Source organism: Canis aureus, chromosome 22, assembly GCF_053574225.1.
Source record: "Canis aureus isolate CA01 chromosome 22, VMU_Caureus_v.1.0, whole genome shotgun sequence".
NCBI classification, from domain to species: domain Eukaryota; kingdom Metazoa; phylum Chordata; class Mammalia; order Carnivora; family Canidae; genus Canis; species Canis aureus.
Genome location: NC_135632.1, coordinates 33767337 through 33780178, shown reverse-complemented (window position 1 = coordinate 33780178; position 12842 = coordinate 33767337). Strand labels below are relative to the sequence as shown.

Genomic DNA, 12842 nt, shown 5'->3' with positions numbered 1-12842 from the left:
GATTCAGTAGTGGCTGTGCTGGGTGTCCTCTTCACATTTTTCTTTCTTCTCTCTCATGCCAGATCAAAGAAAGTGGCCCAGTAGGGATAGTAGCAAATACTAACCATTCAGATTCCAAATCTATAAAAAGTATATATTCTTCAAGCAATCCTTTGAAACTCATTGTGAGTTAGGGAACTTGAATTTCTCTTTCATACAAAGGGAATGTAAAGTTCAGAGGATGTGTGTATATTGCCCATTTTCACATGGCTTGGCTGGGAAGTTGTAAAAGCACTACTTGCATCCAGGTCCTTAGGCCTCTTCATGCACTTTGATACACTGTAAAATAAATTCTCTTTTTAAATCAGATTTTTAAAGGTTATGCTCCCTATCTCTTGTAAAACTCAATAAAGGGAAACCTCCTTAAGGGGGATCAGAAGGCTAGAAGGAGGGGCCAGACCACCCAAGGTCAATTGCAGGAAGCATTGTCAGCTGTAGGCCCTTACAGACCAATCTCAACAGGAAGAATCAGCAATTCTAGGCCCCAAAATATACATTGCATCTCCTACAAGAAATCAACTACCCTGCACCTCAGCCAGTATAAAATCGTCATCACCCTGAACTCTGCTTTTCTGCAATGGATTTTCACTCAAAACAACCCCTCACAACTGTCTCCTTCTTCTGTATAAAATAAAGTTCCTCTCCTTTGGTTGTTGGACCTGCTTATGGTTTTCCATAGCCTCCGTGTCTCAAATTGCAATTCTCTGTTACTCCCCAATAAATCTATTTTTACTGGTAAAATAACCGACTTTTCTTTTTAAGGTTAACACTAAAGATAAATGCAATTTTGTCTAGATTGAGATCTGTGCTTGAATTATCCAAACTGTTTCTTCACACTCTTTAGAATTCAATCGATAATTTATCACACCTCTTCCGGATTCCTTTCGCTTGTGCAAACTTGAAGAATATAAATCAAGAAAAAGTGGTATTTAAATACTTGTGTAAAGTCAAACACTCCAGAAACAATATTATTGCATTAATTATTTTCCTCCCCTCCCCCCAGGTTAACAAAGTAGGACATTAAGTCATACTGTCACGTCCAAAAGCAGCAGCCAAAAAGTTCCTCATCTTACTATATCAGAGTATTTTAATATCTTTGTCAATGACAATTCCTAAATTGAATATTTTTTCATCAAATTCAATAGTTTTTTACTCAAACATGCACTTTACTTAGTATGAGTAAAACCATGAATTGCCAACTGGTAGCCCACAAGGAAAATTTAATTTCAAATACATTAGGTTTCATGCTCCATTATTTTTAATTTTGATTTTGTCAGCATAAAAAAAAAAAACCTGGATATTTCACACAGATTTCCAGATTCGCAGAAAAATCTAGATTTCTAAACTCTCATTTCAAGTCAGATATTTGCCATTACCGGCAGAAATTGCTTGAGGGGTGCCTGGCCGGCTCAGTCAGTGGAGCATATGACTCTTGATCTCGAGGTTGTGAGTTCCAGCCCCATGTCAGGTGTAGAGATTACTTAAAAATAGGATCTTTGAAGAAAAAACACAAAGAAAGAAATTGCTTGAGAGCAAAACAGGTACCTGGAGCTGAGTTAGCACTACCTTCTTTTACATTCTTAGTCTATACTACTATTGTCATACATCTGACTACCTTCCTTTCTGACTTCTGACCCTTGTAGGCATTTGAATATTTTTCCCTATGAAACAAAGTTCCCTTATTTATTCAAGCTTGTTTCTTGGAGGCCATGTCTTCCAAAATTAAATAATCAATTTTTGTTTTGTTTAATACTATGAGTGTTTTAAATCTGCAGTGGCTCTGTTACAGGGTGTGCTAAAAGAACACCACTCTCACCTTCACCAAAAGTTAGAGGTTTCCAATTAATACAGTCAGATCATTTGGTCTGTCCCAGCTGATAAGTACATTCCCAGAGGTAGATCTCATAGGCCCTGTGGTGGGCAAAATTTTGGCCTCCGTATCTTTTACTCCCTGAGGTCATTCTGGTAAGTATGTTACCCTGTTTGGAAAAAAAAGACTTGGCAGATGTAATGATGATTACTAATTGGTTTGGGGTGCCTCAGTGGCTCAGTCAGTTAAGCATCTGAATCAGGGCATGATCTCAGAGTTGTGGGATCCAGCCCTACACAGGGCTCCAAGCTCAGTGTGTGTGAGTCAGCTTGTCCCTCTCCCTCTACCCCTCCCCTAACTCCCACATTCTCTCTTGCTCCCTCAAATAAAAGAATAAAATCTTCAGTAATCTTTTTTTTAATCAGTTTACCTTATAATAGGGAGATTATCTTGGAATTATCTGGATGAGCCCAGTCTAATCATGTGAGCCCTCATGAAACAGAGAACGTCCTCTGCTGGAAGGCAGATGAGAAGTAGGAAAAGAAGAAGTCAGATATTTGAAGAGACGGGCTGAACTCATTGTTGTTGGTTTTGAAGACAGAAGGGTCCATGAGCCAAGAGCTGCCTTAAGAAGTTGAGAACGATCTCCAGCTGACAGCCAGCAAGGAAACAGGGACCTCAGTCCTACAGCCAATGGAAATTAATTCTGCCAACAACATGAACGAGCCTGGAAGCAAATGCCTTCCCAAAACTTTCAGCTAAAAGCTCAGGATGGCCAAAATCTTTTTTTTTTTTTTGTCTTGTGACATCCTAAACAGAGTATCAGTCATGCCTGCATGCCTAGACTTCTCACCTACAGAAACTGGCATAATAAACTGGTGATGTTATAAGCCAGTAAGTGCGTGTTAATTTGTTAAGGCAGTGATAGAAAACTAATACAGGTCCCATGGTCACTAGTGACCCCAGTAGATAGTATCAGAAAGGGTCTGAATGCTTCATCCATAGCAATCATTATTTCTTTGTTGATGTGACATTGTCATTAATCATTTATGTTTCTAAGCCAATCATATTGATTTGGAGCCTGTATCCATTTTCTATCCCTGCCACAACAAATTAACACAAACTGAAAAATAAACGGGCTAAAATTGATACTGAGAAAATTAAGTAAGTAATGTATAAATCACATGGAAACTGAACCTCTTCAAATTAAATTTTTCAGAATTATCTCTTTTAACTATAATGTTGAATGTATTGATGTGTTTGGCAAGAAAGAGCTCTCTACTCTAAATTTGACTTCTTTATTAAATTATTTATCAAAAGAATACCACAGTTGCCATTGTATCAGTGAGACATTTGCTACAGTTTTAAAATCAAATGCAGAGCACATTCATAGACCATCAATTTGGGACCTTCTTTTGTCAAGCTCTGTTTTTTAAATACCTTAAAAGTAAGCCTTATTTTACTAGTGAAGAAAATCTTAAGGAAGACATTACAATATAGTCACTCAATATAAGATTGTTTAAACTGTATTCATCTCGGAAAGCAGTACCATTTTCAGCGCAGGAGAGAGGGGGACAGATGACCACATTACTCAGTGTTTAAAGCCAGGAAGATATGGGATCTGTAGAACATATCTTCCTGTAACTGTATGCTAATATTCTTCATAGGATGTACTGTTACCTAAAATTATAGTTTTATGTGTCCACTTTATTGTAATATATGTCTCTTAATAGCATGTCAGCCACACATTCCTGTTCATTGATGTACATGTAGCCTTTACACTAGTGCCTGGTATAAAGTAGATGTTCAATAAATACTCATTAAATGAATGAAAAAATAAGTGATGAAAACTCTTAAGTCAGGATCCAGCTGTTCTGATATACTAATTTTTATCTTTATTTACCTACTCACTAGATTGTTCCTATGCCTTTGATTTCTAACCTTAATTTCTCTAGTGTCCCCATTAAAACAGGAAGTCCCTCCTTCCTTATCTATTCAACAATATGACTGAGCACCTTGGATAGCCCCTGGCTTCCTCAAGTGTCATTCATTCATTCACTCAACAAAGGAAATCAGCAGATGAAGTCAGAAGGATAACAGAGGGCTAGATCATGAAGTCTCCTGGGCTACTGTGATCTTGGGCTTTTAGTAAGAGTGAGAGGTGGGAAGCCACTGGAGGACCCTCACACTGTAAGTGTCATATTCTGAGTAACATTTGAAAAAAAGGGTAATCTATTTACTATATGAGGCCTGGGAGACACAAGGTCAGCAATCAGGAAGTTACTGGGATACTAATGTTTTCTGACTGCCCATGTTCTCCATGTAATCCAAACTAAGTTGCCTAATGAACTTTGTTGGAGCACAGGATTCATTTTAGAGTCCCTTGTAAGACATTCAACACTAAATGCCAATGGTTGTCTCCTTTATACTCAGTCCCTCTCTGTGTATAACATCATGGAGCATGGTTTCTGCGAAGAATCAAAGAGAACACTAACTGCAATCACCTCTGTTTGATCACTCCTTGATCAAGGCTCATTTCACCTACATAATGACCTCTTATTTCTCCTCTGCTCAAACCTAGTGTTTTATAGCATTCATTCTCACTGAAGACTATGTGTACCCCAAAATGAACAAGCACATTGCCTTGAGAGTGACAAAGAAAAGCAGGGAGCCACTTAAATCTCTTAAGATTCTTCCAAAGCCTGTTGTGCTAATGTTATCTCACTCTACAAATCCCACTAGTTTTTAGGCTTCCCCACTAATCACACTAGAGAGACAGATTATGATGAGCTGCTTTTACCATGCTTTCCTGTGAAATATCTAACCTTAAGATTTACCCAACTGATCTATACCAGTTGCACCCATGGGACCAATGAATGCCACACCCCGCACACATCATCTCTTTGATATCATGGCTTTGGAGCATTCCAGCAGCTCACTCAATATGAATGTATTCATAGATACAGGATCTGGGTGCTGCTGAGGAAGTGCCTCTTTTGCAGTATAGAGCACGACAGCTCAGAAGATCTGAGTTGTCAATCCCATGCTTTTAATCCTGCAATCTTTGTTTAAGTAATTTAACCTTGTTTAATGTTTCCTCACCTATAATACAGGCCTACTGAGAGTGAGGAATAAATAAAACCACACATATCAAACATTTAACACAGAGTCTGGCACATAGCAAACACTCAATAGATATTAGTCACTGTCATTTAGGCCATTATTCTAGCTGTCATCATCATTGTGAAGATGGACATGCATCTTCCAAAATGGTACCTGGGCTCAGGAAGCAGGCTTTGCTACCTTTCTATCACCTGGTAATAAAGACTACTTCTTGAGAAAAGGTCACTCTAGAATGTCGTAGCATGGATCCACAAGGTAATTTACCAATCCCTTTCTTCCACCTTACATGTTTATTTGTTGACAGAGGGGAAACGGGGCAAGAATCTTAAGATACCTTAAGGTATCTCACTTATTCTGGAGGTAAGTCTGAGGTAATGGTTGCAAAGACCGCCAAGTACAAAAGGCAGGGGCAACGTGGTAAATTAAATCCTACCGTGATGATAAGAGCAGGGACAAAAACTCATGTAGATCTTTCTCTTCTGTTTGGTGTTGCTTATAAAAAGAACATGAAAAAAGACAAAAGATGAGGGAAAGAGGAAGGGGAGTAAGAAAGGAAAGGACTAAGAGAAAGTGAAGTAAAAGAGAAGCACTGAAGAGGGAAGGAAATACTAGTGAGAGAGAAGCAAGAAAGAAGTGAGTAAAGAAGATTCCTAGAAGGCCAACACTGCAGCCCAGTGTCATCCAAAGGTTAAAGGCAGGGCCAGCACTGTAAAACTACCAGAGAATATGAAGTGCATTTACAATTGAACCAATTCTTGCATCCCTGTCTCTCTTTTATAAAGGGAAATGCCTCTACCTCTAGAAAATTAAAACTTAGACTTTTCTTGATCTTTGAGTTCCAATGACAGCATGGAGTGATCATTTGAGTCTTGTTTACATGGTAACATGGATGTACATCATTGCCACCCCTGTTGAAGTAACACTTCATAACTCCAAAGGGAATGAATACAGAGTGAAGAGTACTCAAAGATGCTTGTTTTGCTAAGAACACTTGTAAGTGGACCAAAGTGGACAAGGCTGGAATTTCAAACAGTTCTGGGGTGAACTGACCATACACCTCATCTCATCCAGTTATTTTGCTTTCATTTTCTATTTGTCAAAAAATCTGTATATCCACAACTAACATGCCTTATACTCAGTCTCTTACGTTTCTAGATTAGCTTTTTGATTAAATCTACTCTGTTGGCCAAACACAAAGAAACGAACAGAAAGACAGACCATTAAAGATTACAATTACTTAAGCCTACTTACAACTTTATCTGACTTCCCTTTCCTAAAATTAAATGCAGGAAAGGTATTCCAAATTTGGCAAAATGTTGACAACCTAAAATTCCATAATTTGTCATGTCAGTATAGAATCCAACCAAGGATATTTGCCTTCCCCTAAAGGACTTTCTCCTTATAAGGTATCCTACCACTTAGCATTAAATTGATGGGATACCTTGCCAAGCAGATGCCTTTCTTTATTGATGTCCAATGTCCTAACACTCAATTGTTTAAAATGTATTTCATACAACATACAAAATGCAAGTCCGTTTAACTTTAAAGAGTGATATTAATCATTTACAACTCTATCATATCTGGATATCTGGACACAAATATAGGTGAGGGGTGTTATTGACCTGGACCCTATAGGTTGAAATGGGAATGGACATAGGAAGGTAAATACAGGAATAACAGTAATATATATATCTTAGCTGGTATGGCCAGGGCATTGCATCAGAAGAGTTACTCACTATAAACTATCAATACCGTCAGGTTTATCTGTGTGTATCAGGTAAACACCCACCCAGAACACAAAGTACATGATGAATTAAGAAATACGTTGGTGCCATGTTGGTGGCAAAGGGGTAAAGATCCTGAAATGCACAACTGGATGTATGGTAGTACCATTCCCCCAAATGAGAAAGATTGAAGGAAGAATAAATTTGGTGTATTGTGGTAGAAGTAATACAGATTTAATTTCTAATGGAAGAAGTTGGAAATGCTTAGGAAACATCAGAGAAGCAGATGGCTGAATAGATGCTTCTGGAGCTCAGAGGCCAGGAATGAACAAATAAACTGAGTCAGCATATAGATAAGAGTTAGAGCCATGAGAATGGAAAAAACTACTTAAAGGCAGGAGGAGGCTGGGGAGCTAAGAAGAGGGCCCAGGGTAGACTCCCAAGATTGGAAGGATTCCCATCTTCATTTGGAGACAGAAAGAGGAGCTAGCTGAGAAATAATAAAAGCCTAATGAGGAAAAATAGAGATGTACAGTGTGACAGAAGCCATACCAGAGTCACCGGTGCCAAGAAAAGATAACTTTTGAAGGGATAGGGACCAGCCAATTCTTTCAAATGCTCCCAGAAATTGAATAAGAATACAGCTCACTGGATCAGGCCACATAGTGGCCACAGCTGATCTCAATCAAAGTTGTTTCTGTAAGTGGTGGAGGCAGCAGTCATTTTAGAGTGGGATGCACAAAAAAGGAGAGAGAAAGTGAAGACGGCTTAGACAGACAAGCCTCACCAGAAATCTGATAAGGACATAGAGTAAAGAAGTGAGGGATGTTGAGAAGTGTGGGATTCAGGGTTTGTTTTCAAGATGGAAGACAGGGCACCTGGGTGGCTCAGTGGTTGAGCATCTGCCTTTGGTTCAGGTCGTGATTCCGGGGTCCTAGGATCAAGTCCCCCATCAGGCTCCTCACAGGGCGCCTGCTTCTCCCTCTGCATGTGTCTCTGCCTCCCTCTGTGTCTCTCATGAATAAATAAGGTCTTTTAACAAAAAAAGATGGAAGAGATTAAAATATGTTGACATGTAATCTTCCCAATGCTGGGGTCTAGAGAGGTATTATTTCCCTTCATTTACCAGATAATAAAATTGAGGCTCAGAGAGGTCTAAAAACTTGATCAAGGACTCACAGCTGGTATGAAGCAGAGCTGAAAGTTGAGCCCAGTCTATCTCATTCCAAAGCCCTAGGATAGACTGCCACTTACTGCACTTTATTACATGTATTTATCCAATAAGTGCCTCCCTCACTTTCTAAGTACCAGGACTGAGTCTAAACTCATCCTTGAATCCCTGGCACCTACTGCAATATCCGGTAGTTAATAATAGGGACCGAGTAAATGTGTCATAGAAATGAATGAATTAGGAGTGCGTGGGTGGCTCAGTGGTTGAGTATCTGCCTTCCACTCAGGTCATGATCCTGGCTCCCAGGATCAAGTCTCACATCAGGCTCCCCATAGGGAGCCTACTTCTCCCTCTGTCTATGTCTCTGCCTCTCTCTGTGTGTCTCTCACGAATAAATAAATAAAATATTTAAAAAATAGAGAAATCCATGAATTAACCAAAAGTCAGACTTTCTAGCCTTTAAAACAGAACTTCTCTACAGAACAGGGATTTAAAGAACAATAGAAATATAGAGAAATTGGGGAGCCTCTGAAATATTTATCATATAAAAGTGGTAATAGAGGAGTAGTGACTTTCTTTAAGAGTGAAAAGAGTAATTAAACCTATACTCAAAATGTAGTTTGTTCACAAAATTGCATTTGCCAAGTTTGTAACCAGCAAAACTGATAAGAACTTGCCCTAATCTTATGCAATCACCCGTCCCACCGTAATGAAAAGCTTGCTTGTCACTTACTATTTTATTTCCCCAGAGCTTAAAATACATACAAGGTCCTTATTCCCACATGGAATCCCTTCTCAGGTAATACGGATTTTATGTGCTGTTCCACATGATACCAGTGTATCTGTATGGAAAGGGAAAAGGGCATTCCATCATTGCGATATTCTCTGTGCCTCACAAAAATAAATGGATTTTTTTTAAAACATTCATGTGATTGACTGATCCCTCCCAACCACTACATGTTTTGCTCAGCTGTTTTGCTGGCATGTTACTTCAGAGCCTTTTGAATACAGTTATTAATTGTTCTCTTTATCATATGAGTAAGGCACTTTTAGCAAAGATCCTAAAGTTAAAGTAATCCACAATCATTTTAAGATGTGTGAACTCTGATGTTTGTCTCAAAATGTTAATAATTTAAGTTTCTGCTGAAAGAATTTTGTTTTTGAGCTTCCTCCAATAAATTCCTTCCTTCTCAATTTTAGAAAATTTACCCTTTGGACATAGAAATAGAAAAAAAAAGAGTTTTTCAGGTTAACAAAATTGTTGCATGATGTAAGGTACAGTACTTTGGTTTGGTTTGGTTTGGCTTGGTTTGGTTTGGTTAAGATTAGCTAGGAAAGAAGTCTAAGGGCTGCCCACTGACTAATTACATATATATTGTTAAAAACTACTTGCACCAAGTTAAATAAAATAAGAATGCCTAAAGTAGGCTGAATTTGCATTCTGATTATTTCCAGATGACTTCTAATCCCACAAAGTTTTTTTTCTATCCCTTTCTTGCTCAATATAAGGGTTACCTACTAGTCTCACCCGCCAGTATATCTATAAGCATCAAGTATTTTTTTTCCTAAAAAGGATATACTATACAATTTAGCTATTCATTTATGCAAATGATGGTAAACAGAATTATAAAGACAGATAATAAACAGCAAATGAGGTTATTTTGTTTCACGCTTTATGTTGTCAGAGTTCTGAGCATGGTTTAGTGTTTTCTATTCATGACTTTATATTACCAAATTACTCCCTGATGGTGTCTCAGATGTGCTTTTGTCTGCAAATGAGAAGGAATAAAATACCAGGACATTAACGTTAAATTACAATCGTTAATGGCGTAAATACGAAAATAATTACTGCATCATACCATCAATTGTTATGTGTTCATTACGGAAGTTCTTGTAAAGCCTTCATTTTCTTGTTACAATTATTTTTTTCCTTTATTTTTGCCTGGCTATTTTATAGCCCTGACAGTACTTTAGCAACATTCAGCAGTTACACAAGCCATTTAATCCTGCTCAAAGCTTCATTTAAACTTCATTTTAGTTGCATTTTATTTGTGTATATATGCCTTTTACTTCTTTCTGACAGTCAAAAGGTACTTCCAGAGTAGGTGCTGGAAAGATGTGTCAAGGAGGTTAGCTAAAACCAGCAATAAACTTTGGCGCTGGTTTCAGACTTCCTTGAACACCGCTCACCTTTATTCATCAAACTAAATGTGCCCCCATTCTCTAAAATTTTAGCTCCAGGGTCCCCACCCGACATCTCTTTTTTAAGATTAACTTATAATTTTACAGCCCATCAGGCAAGATGCTTTCAGATCCCTGCCCTCCTGCTTCCTCCCGTTGTTTCTTCTCCCGTGCTCCATCTCACCTTTCTCCCTTCTGAGCTCCTCTCTCCGCTACCTGCTTTCTCTCTGGCTGGCAGGAAGGGGATGCCCTCCACACACACACACACACACACACACACACACACACACACACACACACCAGCCGCCTCGCCCTCGGAGGGTGCACCAAGTGCACCCTTTTGTCTGCTCCACTCCGAGACCATCGCTTAGCCTCTCGCCTGGCAGCCTCGGGCGAGGAGGGACAGGAAAACTCAGCGCAGTGGCGAGCTGGGGGCGGGGGGGCGGGGGGGGGCTCCACGGGCGGTCCAGCATCCCCCCGCCGCTGCGCGCGCGCGCACACACACACAAGCACACACACACACACAGAAGTCTTCTGTCACCTGTTCGCTTTCAAAGCCAGTAGCCCTAGAGCTAGGTGAAACTTATCCCTCCCCCCATCTCCGCCCCCCACCTCCAGGAGTTCAGGTTCAAGAAGGCATCCCATGGCACAGGGTTTGTTTGTTTGTTTGTTTTTCCCAAAAAACACCTGAAGGGGGGGGGTGCACACTAGGTACACTGCAATTACGTCTATCCCTAGTACAGTTCTCTGCCTCTTTTTCGCCCACCTTCTCTGCAATTACACCTGGCCCCGCGTCTGCGACAGTCGAGCTCCTAAGCCCGGCCTCCAGGGCTCCCCCTCCGTCCGTGTCCCTCTGCCTGGCGCCAGCCCCCGGCGCTCTCTCCAACTCCTGCCATGTGCAGCCCAGCGCTGCCGGCTCCTGAGCCCCCGCCGAGGCTCCAAACTTTTTCTCGCCCTTTCTCCAGCCCCAAATCACGCGCCTCCCAGAGGCTGCACGCCCTAGCGGGTAACCCAGACCACGCCGGGGAGTGGGGCGAGCACCGCGCCCCCGCGGGCGCCACGTCTCCCGGCGCGCAGCGCAGGGCAGCCCTGGGTCTCCGGGGATGCGAAGGGAGCCTGGGCGGACCCGGCTGGCAGGTGCCACTTGCCAACGACTCCCGGGTTCACGCCCTGGGGGACCGCGGGTTTGGCCTGACGAGAACAAAGCTGGAGTCCGGGGAGACTGTCAGCCGGGAGGCGCTAAGACAATAGCAATAAAGGGAACTTGGGAGAGGACCGCTGCGCAAAGTTGTCTCCGAGTCCCGGTGTCCTGGGATGGCCGCAGGCTCCCGCTGCGGACCCCGAGCCCCCAGCCCCGGCCCCGCCGCAGCACACGCAAAACCCTGGCTCGGCAGCGGTCCCGGGATGCTGTGCAAATACCCTGCGAGCCCAGACGCAGCTCGGGGCGCCGGGGACGCTCCGGGACTCGGACAGCCGCTGCCGGCAGGAGGCCCCGCCAGCGCGCTCTCCCGGCTTTACCTTTCCGCGGGCTGCCTGGGAGTCCGCGGCGCGCCGCCCGCTGGCTGTGCCCTCAGCCCCTGCCGCCGCCGCCGCCGCCGAGAGCAGGCAGCGGGAGCCGGCGCCGGGCGCCCCGCCCCCGAGCGCCAGGCCCCGCCCCCGAGCGCCAGGCCCCGCCCCCGAGCGCCAGGCCCCGCCCCTCCACGCTGGCCCACAGCCCCCCAGAGCCACGCGGGCCCCGTGCGGTTTGCACGCGCGCTGTGCCGCCCGCAGCTCCCGCTGCCCCTGGCTCCTGCCTCCGCTGCCGGAGTGGCCGCTGCTGCTGATGCATTGCATAGACTAGGAAGCCCCGAATTGTCGAGGGGGATCCCCCCTCACACACACAAACGAGATGATTGAAACGACCTCTAGAACAGGGCAAGTATGGTCCACGCTGGAACAGAATCAGCACCTCCCGAGAGCTTGCTAGAAATGCACATTTCTGGGCCCCATCCCAAATCAACGGAATCAGAATCTCTAGGGACAAGACCTAACAGTAAGTATTTTAGCGAGCTCCTGGGACGATTCCAAGCACATTAAAGTTGTAGAAGCACTACTCTTTTGCTCAGAGAACTGAGGGGTTGATCAGATGCAGTCCTAGCATCCAGGAGCCCACTCGAACTGAAGGTTTAACTTGGCAGCATTTGCAAAGCCCGAGAGTACGCTGTCTGCGCCCTGGATGTCATTCATCTTGCTTTATTGACTGCGAAGTCTTTAGAGATAAACAGAGGGGGGAACACATTTACTTCTGATCTGACAGCTCTAATGAGCTCAAGGAAGAATTATGTAAACATTATTAAGTGTAATAAACACGTGTCGGCATCAGACAGTCTTCTCAGAAGAAGAGTTGGCAAAAGCCGTCATGAGCCAACGTTTTATTCATAATGTCTTTTTAACTTTATGTTGCCTGTGTAATAAGCCTTTGGCTTTGCTGTTGCCCAGATGGAAAATCATTACCCCAGTAATGGATGAGCCAGTTCAAAAGGAGAGCCACTGGGATGCAGAGCACTTTCATTCATAAGTGCTATGTATCAGAGACAAGGGGAACCATCCCCTGCCAATGTAGCCATTTTAATCATCCCATTGTTGTCCAGGCTTCTTCTTTCAACTTCCTGAGGCATCACTTGGCTCAAACTCTAAAAACCAAATAAAAGTTGGCTGTTTAGTCACCTTACCATTTTATTTGTCATGTCACTCTACCCTTTTTCTACTCTATTTTCCAGAGCTTCAGACATTAGTAAATACTAATACAAGCCAT

The 12842-nt window shown here is 42.6% G+C and overlaps 1 protein-coding gene across 1 annotated transcript in view; it reads right to left on the bottom strand.

Moving 5' to 3' along the window:
- The window catches only part of RARB (retinoic acid receptor beta), a 724626-nt gene extending 713008 nt beyond the window's left edge, over positions 1 to 11618 (bottom strand). The window contains exon 1 of the mRNA XM_077865432.1: positions 11567 to 11618. The gene's annotated coding sequence lies outside the window, so the exon portion shown is untranslated. The remainder of the gene's footprint in view (positions 1 to 11566) is intronic.
- Positions 11619 to 12842: the final 1224 nt, after the last annotated feature.